A 12037-nucleotide genomic window follows, 5' to 3' on the forward strand; every position below is an offset into this window, starting at 1 on the left:
TGTGCGTGTGTGTGTGTGTGTGTGTGTGTGTATGAAGGTGTGAGAAGGATTAGGTGTTTGGACCTCTGGAATTAACCACCACTCAATCATTTCCTAAAGTTTGAGACTCCCTGCTGCCTACTGATAACACTGTCAATGTCACCTCAGACTAAAGTACGGGTGCAGATTAAGTGAGCCTTCCCGAAGGCTGCTGCAGTGTACTACATGGGCAGCTGGTCTTCTGATCTGGACCCGGGTTATTCCTTTTTTTTTTTTTTTTTTTTAACTTCTGTGATCCCTAAGCATCATGTAGTCAATAAAACCCGAGCTTTTGCAACTTAGGCTAGCTTCAGTTTTTAACCGAATTCTTTTGTGACTGCATTCAGGGCTACTGCTGAGGTCTAGGTTGTGCATTTCCCATTTGGGAAAATGGGCGGTGGGGCTAGAGAAGGGTTGACAATGCAGTTGTATATATCTTTGTGTGTGTTCATGTGAATGTGCACACGTGTGTATGTGCCTGTGTGCCGGGTGGCTACCCCTGGAATCAAGCAGGAAATCTAAGGGTGTGCTTGAGGAGAGAACTATCTCCCAGGCTTGCAGAGTATTGGGAAATACAGAGTTTTTCAAAATGGGAGAGAATGGGTTAAATATAGCTTTGTGGCCACTGCCCAGGAAATTAAAACTCAGTAGAAGAATCAGAACATATTCCTTCTCTTAGTTTTCCACTTTTCCTCCTTCATTTGCATCTGAAAGGATATAAAAGAGAAAATTATTTTGATTTTGCAATTTACAGCTCCAAAAAAGTCAGGGTATAACAGGTAGTCATGTATTTGTTGAATCTAAAACAACACAAGGTTTCTGATTGAAAATATATCCCAGTCAGCACGAAATGGTGTTGGAAGTTTGTACCATGTGTTTTACTTCACTGGGTTAGGACGCAGATTTCTGAAAGCTCTGCTGAAATCAGAAATGTTATCTGAAAAAAATTCACCTATTATTATCTCTCAGAAAGGATTGCATTTTTTTCTAGATTGAGTGGAATAAACCAGGCAGTACAAGTACGTTCTATCATCTATCTATTATCTATCTATCTATCTATCTATCTATCTATCTATCATCTATCTATCTATCTATCTATCTATCTATCTATCTATCTATCTAATTTATCTTCTTCCAAGATTTTATTTAAATTGAAGCTAGTTAACATATAATGTAGTATTGGTTTCATGAGTAGAATTTAGTAATTCATCACTTACGTATAACACCCAGTGCTCATCACAAGTGCCCTCCTCAATGCCCATCACCCACTTAGCTCATCCCCCTACCCACCTCCCCCCAGAAACCCTCAATTTGTTCTCTATAGTTAAGAGTCTCTTATGGTTTGTCTCTCTGCTTTTATCTTATTTTATTTTTCCTTACCTTCCCCTATGTTCATTAAATTCCATATATGAGTGAAATCATATGGTATTTGTCTTTCTCTGACTTATTTCACTTAGCATGATACATTTTAGATCCATCCATATCATTACAAATGGCAAGATTTCATTCTTTTGGATTGCTGAGTAATATTCCATTGTGTGTGTGTGTGTGTGTGTACACACACACATTTATCCATAATATCTATGAGTACCACATATTTATCCAAAGGCTAAAAAATGCTAATTCAAAGGGGTACATGCATCTCAATGTTTACAGTAACATTATCAATAATAGCCAAACTATGGAAAGAACCAAAATGTCCATCGATGAATAAAGCACAAGTTTTTGTTCTTGTTTTTATATTTTTGAGAGAAAGAGTGTGAACTGGGGAGAGGGGCAAAGGGAGAAAGAGAAAGAATCTTAAGTGGGCTCTGCACTGAGGGTGGAGCTCAACGCTGGGCTGAATCCCAAGATCCTGGGCTCACGACCTGAGCTAAAATCAAGAGTTGGGTGCTCAACTGACTGAGCTATCCAGGTGCCCCCACAAGTACCTTTTATAAAGATCCCAAGGAGAGATCTGAGATGGGGAAGAGGCAGGTCTGTGTGGAGTACTTTTCAGGGAGGGCTCTGAATTACCAGAGGCTGGCTTGTGTGCACTGGGGGCCTGAGAGGAACAGTTGGAAGTACAGTAAAACTTTGGTTTATGAGCATAATTCATTCAGGAAACATGCTTGTAATCCAAAGCACTTGTACATCAAAGCGAGTCTCCCCATAAGAAATACTGAAAACTCAGATGAATCATGCCTCAACCCAAAAATATTCATGTAAAAATGATTACATATTGTGATATAACACAAAATAATAAAGAAAATAAAAAATATAAAGAAAAATAAACAAATTAACCTGCACTTACCTTTGGAAACCTTCGTGGCTGGGGTGAGGGAGACGAGAGAGGAGGGTTATTGTGTAGGATAATTCTCACTAACACTAAGGGAATCACTGCTATCGATTGGCTCAATGGAATCTTATTCTTTTCATGCAACTTTAACAAGGAGCCTATCCAATGACACTTGCTTTTGCCTCCTTTTGAGGATTTCGCAGAAATGTGACATTGCATTGTGGTTAAACAGATTAATCACGTGCACTGCTACAGCCTTATTTGGGTGGTGCTTTTCTATAAAATTTTGCACTGTTTCCCACATATTACACATCTCCATAATCTCATTTGAAGTGAGGGATTCCTCCACGTCTTTCTCCTCCTTCTCTGTAGACGAGATGCAGATGTAGACTTCTTATAAAATCTTGCAATTTCGGCAACTCTCCTACCTCGCTCGTACGTCTCGATGATCTCCTTAACTTCCCCTGTAATCATCTCCTTCTTCTTACCACTTTTCTATTCAACCTTTTTCTGCATGGGGGCCATTGTATACACTCACACAGATGTTGGCTACAGTACAGTATTGATAAACTCTTGTCATAGACTGTATTTAACATAACTGGCAATAGGTCAGCAGAGGAAAGGGTCTCTATCTGCAGGCAGCCTGACCTAGAATGAAGCAAAGAATTCCTAAGCTTACCCTTGTACATAAAAGCAAAGGATGGTCCATAGGTGCTTAGAAGTGACAAAAAGTACACTAGGCCAATTGTGGGCACTTTTCAATGTTCTGAAAAATCACTGATTTCTGCCAAACACTGTGGCCTGAGACTGAGCATTTGAGCATGGGAGATGATCACCCACAATCCCGGAGAGAGAGAGAGAGAGAGAGAGAGAGAACCACTGGCCCAGTTGTGAGCATGTGATGTTCAGTGTCACTAGTACTCGTATTGCAAGACATCGCTCATTTATCAAGTTAGAATTTGCTAGAAATGTTGGCTCGTCTTGCAGAACACTCACAGAACAAGTTACTCACAATCCAAGGTTTTACTCTACTTCAGAGAAAACAGGGAAAAGAATATAACTAAGTTTTGACACTATACTTTTTTCTAGAGTAAACCTTGAACATTTATTTAGTGTCTTTCACAAATATTTGTTAGTGCTGTCTAAATGCCAACTATTACAAGTTACTTATTGATATTAGTGGCTACAAACCTCAAATTATGAGGCGGTTGCTGTTAATACTACCCTTATCACACACAGGTGAGGACACTGAGGAAGGGAGAAGTTAGCTGCGCAGGCATTTAAGTAGCCATGGCCTTTAAAAAAAAAAATTTTTTTTTAACATTTATTTATTTTTGAGACAGAGACAGAGCATGAACAGGGGAGGGGCAGAGAGAGAGGGAGACACAGAATCTGAAACAGGCTCCAGGCTCTGAGCTGTCAGCACAGAGTCCGACGCGGGGCTCGAACCTACAAACTGTGAGATCATGACCTGAGCCGAAGTCAGACCCTTAACCGACCGAGCCACCCAGGGGCCCCGCCATGGCCTTAAATCTAGGTGCTCCAAGTCAGCAGTCTTTTTGCTACACAAGCTGCCGGCCACGTACACACGACACACAGTCGTAATGAATGGCAGGGTCCATTGAGAAGCACAGATGTATTTACCCCTCTACCTTAATGTTTCTTTTAGAAAATCTGAGGATGATGATGTATCTTGCTGGTTTTAAGCTTGCTTCCAGTCTTTCCATTATCTAGGTCACATCTTCACATGCTGGGATGACATTCTTCCCTACTTCATTCATTCACTCCTTCCCTCGTTTATGCATTTATTCCTGTGCGGAACACAGCACGGTGCTCCCTTTGTTTGGCTTCTAATATCTGAAGGCGGAAGGGCTTGTGGACTGTGTCACAATGCTTCAGTTTATAAGAAATGAGTATTTGTAGGAAAGACAAACCAGAAACTAGTTCAGCAAAGGTTATTGAACACTTACTACGTATCGGGTGTTGTTACGTATATTACAAGGATTTGCTCATTTAATACCTCCAACTTATGAAGTGGCTACTGTTATTGCCTTCATTTTATGGATGAGAAAACAGGATTAAAGAAATAAAGATGGGAGAAGCAAAAGCAGCAAAAACAAAACAAAACATCTAGAAATTATCAGAGCCTAGATTTAAACAAGGGCTCAAGCTGTCTACATTAGAATGCTGGATTCAGCTTTATTACTGTAGATGAAAAATATTAGCACATAAAAATGAGATAGATCCACGTAGTTGCAAATGGCAAGGTTTCATTCTTTTTGATTGCCAAGTAATACTCCATCATATATATATATATATATATATATATATATATATATATATATACACACACCGCACCTTTTTTAACCATTCATCCATCGATGGACATTTGCGCTCTTTCCATACTTTGGCTATTGTTGATAGTGCTGCTGTAAGGGTATTATGCTAAGCGAAATTAGTCAGAGAAAGACAAATATATGACTTCACTCGTATGAGGACTTTAAGATACAAAGCAGATGACCATAAGGGAAGGGAAGCAAAAATAATATAAAAACGGGGAAGGGGACAAAACATAAGAGACTCTTAAATATGGAGAAAAAACAGAGGGTTGCTGGAGGGATTGTGGGAGGGGGGATGGGCTAAATGGGTAAGGGGCATTAAGGATTCTGATCGTGAAATCACTGTTGCGCTATATGATAGCTAACTTGAATGTAAATTAAAAAAAATAAATTAAGTTAAAAAAAGAGATAAACACCAGTTGATACAAAAGCAAGCCCTTAGTATAGAATAGCAATTAGTTTTTTTCAGTTTCAAAAGTTTTATGTTGTTTTTAGTTGATTAAACTTTTAAAAATGAAAGCCTTAGGTATATGAAGTGCACCTACCCTAAAGTGTAGAACTCATTTAGTTTTGACGAACTGACCACTCCCATGTAACCAGCACTCAGATCAAGAACACAATATGGCTAATACCCAGAGCTCCTTTTTGTCTCCTTCCTGGTGCTGTCCCTCAAGCCCCAAGGTAACCACTATGTTGACTTCCAACTGCATTGATTGCTTTCCTCTGCTTTTGTTCTCATCTAAATGGAAGCATATAGTTTTATACTTTTGTCTTGGGCCTTTTTCACTCGAATTATGTTTGTGAGATTCATACATATTATTACATGTAGTTAAGCTTGTTTATCTTACTGTATTACATTGTGGAAATACACTGCAATCTACTCATTCTACTGTTGACAGGCATTTGGTTAGTTTACAGTTTGGGGCACTTGGAGATAGTGCTGTCTTAAAGGTTCTAGTACATGTCTTTTTAAAAAATTTTTTTCAAAGTTTATTTATTTTGAGAGAGATTGAGAGAGAGAGAGAGCAGGGTGGGAGCAGAGAGAGAAGGAAAGACAGAATCCCAAGCAGGCTCTGGACTGTCAGCATGGAGCCCGATGCGGGGTTCTAACTCACAAACCGTGAGGTCAAGACCTGAGCTGAAACCAAGAGTTGGACGCTTAACTGACTGAGCCACCCAGGCGCCCCTCTACTACATGTCTTTTGCTGAGCATATATTAGCTATTTTTATTAGCGATTATGTATGTTAGAGATAGTGCAGCATAATGATTTAGTCAGAAGGAGGTCAAGAAGAAGATCCCGAGTGATTAGCGTGTATTCAAAACTAATGTCAAGAGTGAGAAAATATAGCAAAACATAAATAAAAGAAAAAATAATCAGAACTCGGTAGAGCTGGCCATCGGTTCTCTGGTTCAAACCATGTTGTGTGAATGCGTGCCTCCAAAAAATAAGAAGCACTCCATAACTCACAGATAAAAAGGGGACGAAGGATGTTAGACCACGGGGGGATTCTGCTAGAGTTTCTAGAAGTTTGAGAGGGGTGAAGGTAATGCTGAGGTGAGGGCCATGATTGCCCACAGCAGATTCCACGTGGTCATTCAGGAGATGTGTTTATTTTTCAGGGTCACCTCTGAGTTGGGAGGAAGAATCTGTCAAGACTCATCAATCCACTCTCCACAGACCAAACAGTTTGGTGGAAAACAGGATGAGTCATGTTAAACAAGAGCAATTGGTAAGGAGTGTGTAACTGTGGTCCCAAATAATCACAGTTGGATATAATCAGCGTGTATGTCACATGGGAACAAACAACATAATAGGAAAGAGGGTGTGATGTGCTTCTAAATGTGATTTTAAAGTCTGGGGTGGGAAACTAAGTATGGGGTATTAATAGGTTCTTCTAATTGAAGGTTACAACTTGGAAGGGGAAGAGGATATGGATAGAAAATGGTTGGAGATAGATATTGCCAAAATATAAGAGTTGAGTTTTAGAGACGTTAGCCACTCACAAGAGACACGGTTGAAATGAGAAGTACTGGGAAAAGTATGTAGGTCAGATTTGTTCAGCTGATAAAACTAGCTTTACCTTTATTTTAAGGGGCAGGGGAAACATTCAGCTACAATTGGTAAGATAAATAGCGTGCCTTCAACTACACACACAACTCCCCCCCCCCCAAAAAAAAAAAAAAAAAAAAGTAACGGGGATAGTTTTGCCCAAATCAGAGCATTGAACATGGACATGTTATCTTTGAGAAGGTAAACCAGGCAGAGGGGGTGTCAGAGAAATTTAAGGTTAACAGACATCTTAGAGATTCGTCCAACCCGCACATTTTATAGATGAGTAAAATGGAAATTTGAATAGGCTGAGTCAGGCTCTCAAGTCAGTCAGGCTGTCTGGGTTCAAGTCGCAGCTATCAGCCTTACTCTCTGTGCCCATTTTTTTTTTTTTTTTACTTGCAAAACGGGCTAATAATTATATCTATCTCTGAATTGTTTTGAAGATGAAATGACATAATCTATGTAGTGCTTAATGTCTGACATACAGCAAGAGTTAGCTACTGGTTTTAAGTGCCTGACCTACATTTTCACAGCTGGTTAGCAATCGAGTTGTAACTAGACCCCAAGTCTAGCAGGCTCTCAAACTTCCAATTTAGTGTCATCAAGCCATATCAGACCGTATACGTTGCCGGCGTTTCAGAAACGCTTTTATTCTTTGCTCTGAATTCAGAACCAGTTTTGGGGTAGACATGAGGGTCAGGCAGATGAGACCAAACTAATCAGTTCTCTTACTCCTAAAAGTGGATTGGAGGTTATGACGTGGATACAGGACAACAATTGGGTTCCTGCCCAATTTACTTGCCCCTGCCCCCACCTGCCCTAATTTAAACTTTGGTAGAGCACACCTAAAGGAAAATTTATCAGCAACTAAGACTGCTGTCTTGTTGGGATAGGGGTGAAAGTATGACAGAGGGGGAGAAAGGCAGAAAGATCTCAGATCCCTCTTATGTAGAAGTTTTGCAATATTAGTTCTATTCAGTCAAGAAATATGGACCGATGACTGATGATGTAGTCTACCTTCAGAGGTTGATTATTCAGAAGGTCTCTTTGGGAGATGACCAAAAGTTGATGACCAAAAGTTGATCAGAAAAAGAAGGGAAGAAAAGACCTTCTGGGCAGTAGGAACAGTGCATGAATAAGTCACTCTAGGAGATCAAAACAGTGAAGTGAATGAAGACTCTGGAAGGAGGGATGCTAGCAAATCAGGAGCAAATCAGCTTTTTTCTCCAACTTTTTCTAATATGGAAAGAGCAATCTGAGATTTAAAAATCGCGCAAAGAACTTGTTGACGATATGGAAATGAAGGGAACACAATTTGTTGAATTCACTCAACAAACATTCAACAATTGCATTTTTAAATGCAAGCCACTTTATATCACTATTTTTAAAGCCCTCCAGTGGCTTATATTTGCACTAGAATAAAATCCAAACCCTTACCATGGCTTTCAAGGCCAAACCTGATCTGTCCTCTGCCTACCTCTCTTTCTTTCTTACTTGCTATGATCTGCTCACTTAGGCCTCTTTCTGTTCCTTGGGCAAGCTTGCTCCTGCTGTAAGGCCGTAGACACTACATCCAGATCTTTTTCTTTCTTTTTTTTTTAAAGAAAATGTTTCAGAATCTTTTCACACCGAGCTTTATTGAGATATTACTGACATAAGATATATGTAAGTTTTGGGGGGATAATAGGATGATTTGATACATATAAATGTTGCACAATGATAGGACCACAGTGATAAGGTTAGTTAACATATTCATCCTCTCCACAGTTACCATTTTTGTATATGTGTGTGGTGATAATGTTTAAAATCTACCTCTTTCACACTTTTCAAATATATGATACAGTATTGTTATAGGCACCATGCTATACATTATGTTCCCAGAACTATTTACCTTCCAGCTGGTAGTCTGTACCTTTTGACCACCTTCATCCATCCCTCATCCCTTGGGCCCTGGAAACTACCATTTTACTCTGTTTCTTTGAGTTCACTTTTTTTTAGATTCCTCATATAAATGAGATCACACAGTATTTGGCTTTCTCTGACTTATTTTAGTTAACATAATGCCCTCAAGTTCCATTCTATGCTGCTGCAAAGAGTAGAATTTCCTTCTCTTTTAGTAGCTGAATAATATTCCATTGTGTGTATTTATGTACGTGTGTGTGTGTGTGTGTACATACAGATATCTCTTTGAGATAGTGATTTTATTTCCTTCAGATACATACCCAAAAGTGGAATTTTTGGATCATTATTATCTTGTTCATTTACCTGCCTACTTGCTCATCGTCAGGCTTCATCCCACTAAGACACAAGCTTCCAGAGAACAAGGATATTGTTTGTGTCATTCACTGCTGAGTTTTGGAGCCTGGAAGATTGGCATATAGTAGACTCTTGAAAAATGCTTTTAAATGAATGACTAAATGAGTAAATGAACAGACGAATGAATATAACGGAGAGGCACCAGGAACTTCTGGGTCTGTAGTCCTTCCAGAACTCACAGTCTAGGTAATTCATTTCAGTGCCATGTGCTGAGAGTTAGTAGAGGCACATGCAAATGTCATGGAGGAACAGAGATGGGAGACAGGAAGGCTTTAGAGAAAAGTGGTTACTAAGTAGATTTCCTTAGGGGATGACAGAGTTGGCCAGAAAAAGGAGGGGAGAAAAGCCATTCTGGGCAGAGGGAACAGTGTGTGAATAGTCATTCGTGAAAATCAGAACAAAGAAGGGAGCTCAATTCGAGGCACTTGAAAATGTCATTCTGGACTTTGGTGGAACAAATTTCAAATACAACTAAAACAAAAAAGTGGTGTCATCCCTAGCAGGGATCCTAGTGTGTAGATAGTGTGGTTCAAGAGGGATTAGAAGAATCTTTCTAAACAATGAATCCCTAACAAGAAAGAAGGGGCATCTAAGAGGTTCTCGGGTGTATTTAGGTTTTGAAAGAAGAATGAACAGAATATTGACAAAGGAGTGCCATGCTCTTGGGAGACCTGGAATGAGTGAGATAAACCTGAAGAATTAAGGACTCCGTGAAGTCAGAAGTAACTGCAGTTTAGAAAACTTGTAACAGCCCAAAAGGACTTTCAGACCCTCTGAAAAAAAAAAAAGGGGAGAGAGAGAGAGGGGTGGGGGAAGATACAAATTAATAATGAAGAGGTAGTTGCTCTACTTATGGAAGTTGACAGAAAGAAGGCACATTTTTCAGACTGGAAATGCTACAAGCAGCAGGAAATAAAGATCAAGATAGATGAGTGCCATTTTATATGTGTTTGTGCTTCCAGACTAAAACCACATTCAAATTTATGAAATAATTGAAAGCTTTGGTAATGGAGAGATTTGCTAATTTCTCTGAAATAAGGAGAATGAGAGAAGGAAGTATCAGAACAAATAATGGCAAACACAGAAGAAAAAAGATTATTGTCCCATCCAGGAATGACTTATATAGGATATTTTAGTTAATTCTGGTTTAAGAGCACACAGAGATTGCTTTTACTCCCTCCCCAAGATACCCATTTGGATTATAGTAACTGTATCTAAATTCAGACATTTCCTGGCTTAGCTTTGTTGTAAGGAATTGGGTTTAGATTATTTTTAAGTATTTATGTATATTTTCCATTACATTTCTCTAAATCTCAGATATTTCTCCCAAAGGTGCCCTTTGGCTGAACTGTGAAATGTAGAAAATCTTTCAGAACCACAATATTTTGATTTGGGCATTGATCCCCTAATGAATATTAAAGAGTTGTTGTGAAATATTGAGATTTAACGAGCTTGTCCTCAACAATAGGGAAGACCGTCATTCAGCTCACAGGGACCTGCTTTTCCACTCCTAATTACTTAGCAGGAAATATACGTTCTGAATGTCTGTGGTACCTATGCACACGTATGACACATAACTGGATTTTTCTGATGTCTTTAAAAGGCAAAAGACAGAAACGATTAAAGCATCCCTGGGGAAATGTGAAGAACCCTTTGAGTCACAAAATTACCCCCAAATAGAGCATGTTCAAAGGGACTTTTTGTCCACATTGTGAATAAAATTATTTTTTTCATGCAAACTACATATACTTTTGCAGCTTAGAATTTAGCAACTCATCTAAACCACTGAACGTTAGGAAGTATTCCTGCCCAGTTTCTTAGAACTTTCACTGTTCCCTTTTCTTCTGAAGCCTGTTGTTATGAGCATATATGCCAGAAATGATTTGTGTGCTTCAGGATAAGTCTTGGTCCATGTTGTTATTCAAAATCTTCCTGTGCTGATTCAAGACTGCATCGAAAACAAATTTATGAGTTGACATGGTTGAGCTGTAAAAAACTGATGTTAAGGTTTTAGATTATTTCAAACAAATTGCCTTGCCGAGTTTCACACCTCTTTCTGTTCAAGTGGTTTAATTTTACATTGCATGAAGTCCATACACATAGAGATATTTATCATTTGCACTTACTAAATTTAAAATGACAAACAAGGAGGAAGTGGTTTTTTTGCCCTCAAGATATAGGTAATCATTTAGCAATACTAATTATATTCCAGATTATTGGTGTAAATTTTGTCTCAAAAAAGAATTTTTCCAATCAGTATCCTTTTAAGTTATATTTTCTAAGCATATACATTCCCAGACCATCAGAACATGCGTTCAAGATGTGCTCAAATCCAAATTTTTTCTGCTAAGTCCAGAAACTATGAAAGAAGAATCTATATGTATTGGAAGAATTTGTGAACCTTCTTTAACTTTTTCCTGTCAACCTTACAGTGAAAAGGGAAGACTTTCCAGGAGGATACTGAGAGGCCCTGTAATATATTGAAGCAATCCTAGAAATACTGTCAATAAATATGACCAAGCATGCTGAAATGTTCAAAGAAGTAAAGATCATCTGAGGGAAGATATGAAATAAAAAGAGAGGAGAACTGGGCTGGAGTCAATATAAATGTAAGACTTATGATATGAAACAAGATATTTATACCCTTCTGTAATGGCTATCTAAGACCAATCTCTTGCTGTAGGGTAGATGGTGGTTGTCACTCAAAAGGAAAAGATGGCTTGCAGTACAAAACAGGACAACGTCATGCCCCATGTCTGTCTTCCATGTCTGTCCTTCCCCACCCCCTTTTCCTCTCTTCCTCTTTTTCTTCCTACCTCTCCTTTGTATACTTGCCATGTGCTCTCACTGTGGTAAGTATTGGCCACAGTATGTTTAGCAAGAGAGGCTCCCTGCCCTTCTGGAGTTTGTCATATACAGATATACAAGTGGTGCCAGGAGGGGGATGTCCCTGAATTCTGTGCCTTGGTAGACTCTCCCAGTGCAAATGGCTGATTTCTTCTCTTGGCTGTTTCTTTAAATGTTCTCTTGCT

General features: G+C 39.0%; 1 protein-coding gene across 1 annotated transcript in view; it reads left to right on the forward strand.

Annotated features, from left to right (window-relative positions):
* Positions 1–11592, forward strand: part of LOC102970369 (protocadherin Fat 1-like) — a 50226-nt gene extending 38634 nt beyond the window's left edge. The window contains exons 3-4 of the transcript XR_006207687.1: positions 6257–6366; positions 11438–11592. The gene's annotated coding sequence lies outside the window, so the exon portion shown is untranslated. The remainder of the gene's footprint in view (positions 1–6256; positions 6367–11437) is intronic.
* Positions 11593–12037: the final 445 nt, after the last annotated feature.

Source organism: Panthera tigris, chromosome C2 (assembly GCF_018350195.1).
Source record: "Panthera tigris isolate Pti1 chromosome C2, P.tigris_Pti1_mat1.1, whole genome shotgun sequence".
Classification (NCBI taxonomy): domain Eukaryota; kingdom Metazoa; phylum Chordata; class Mammalia; order Carnivora; family Felidae; genus Panthera; species Panthera tigris.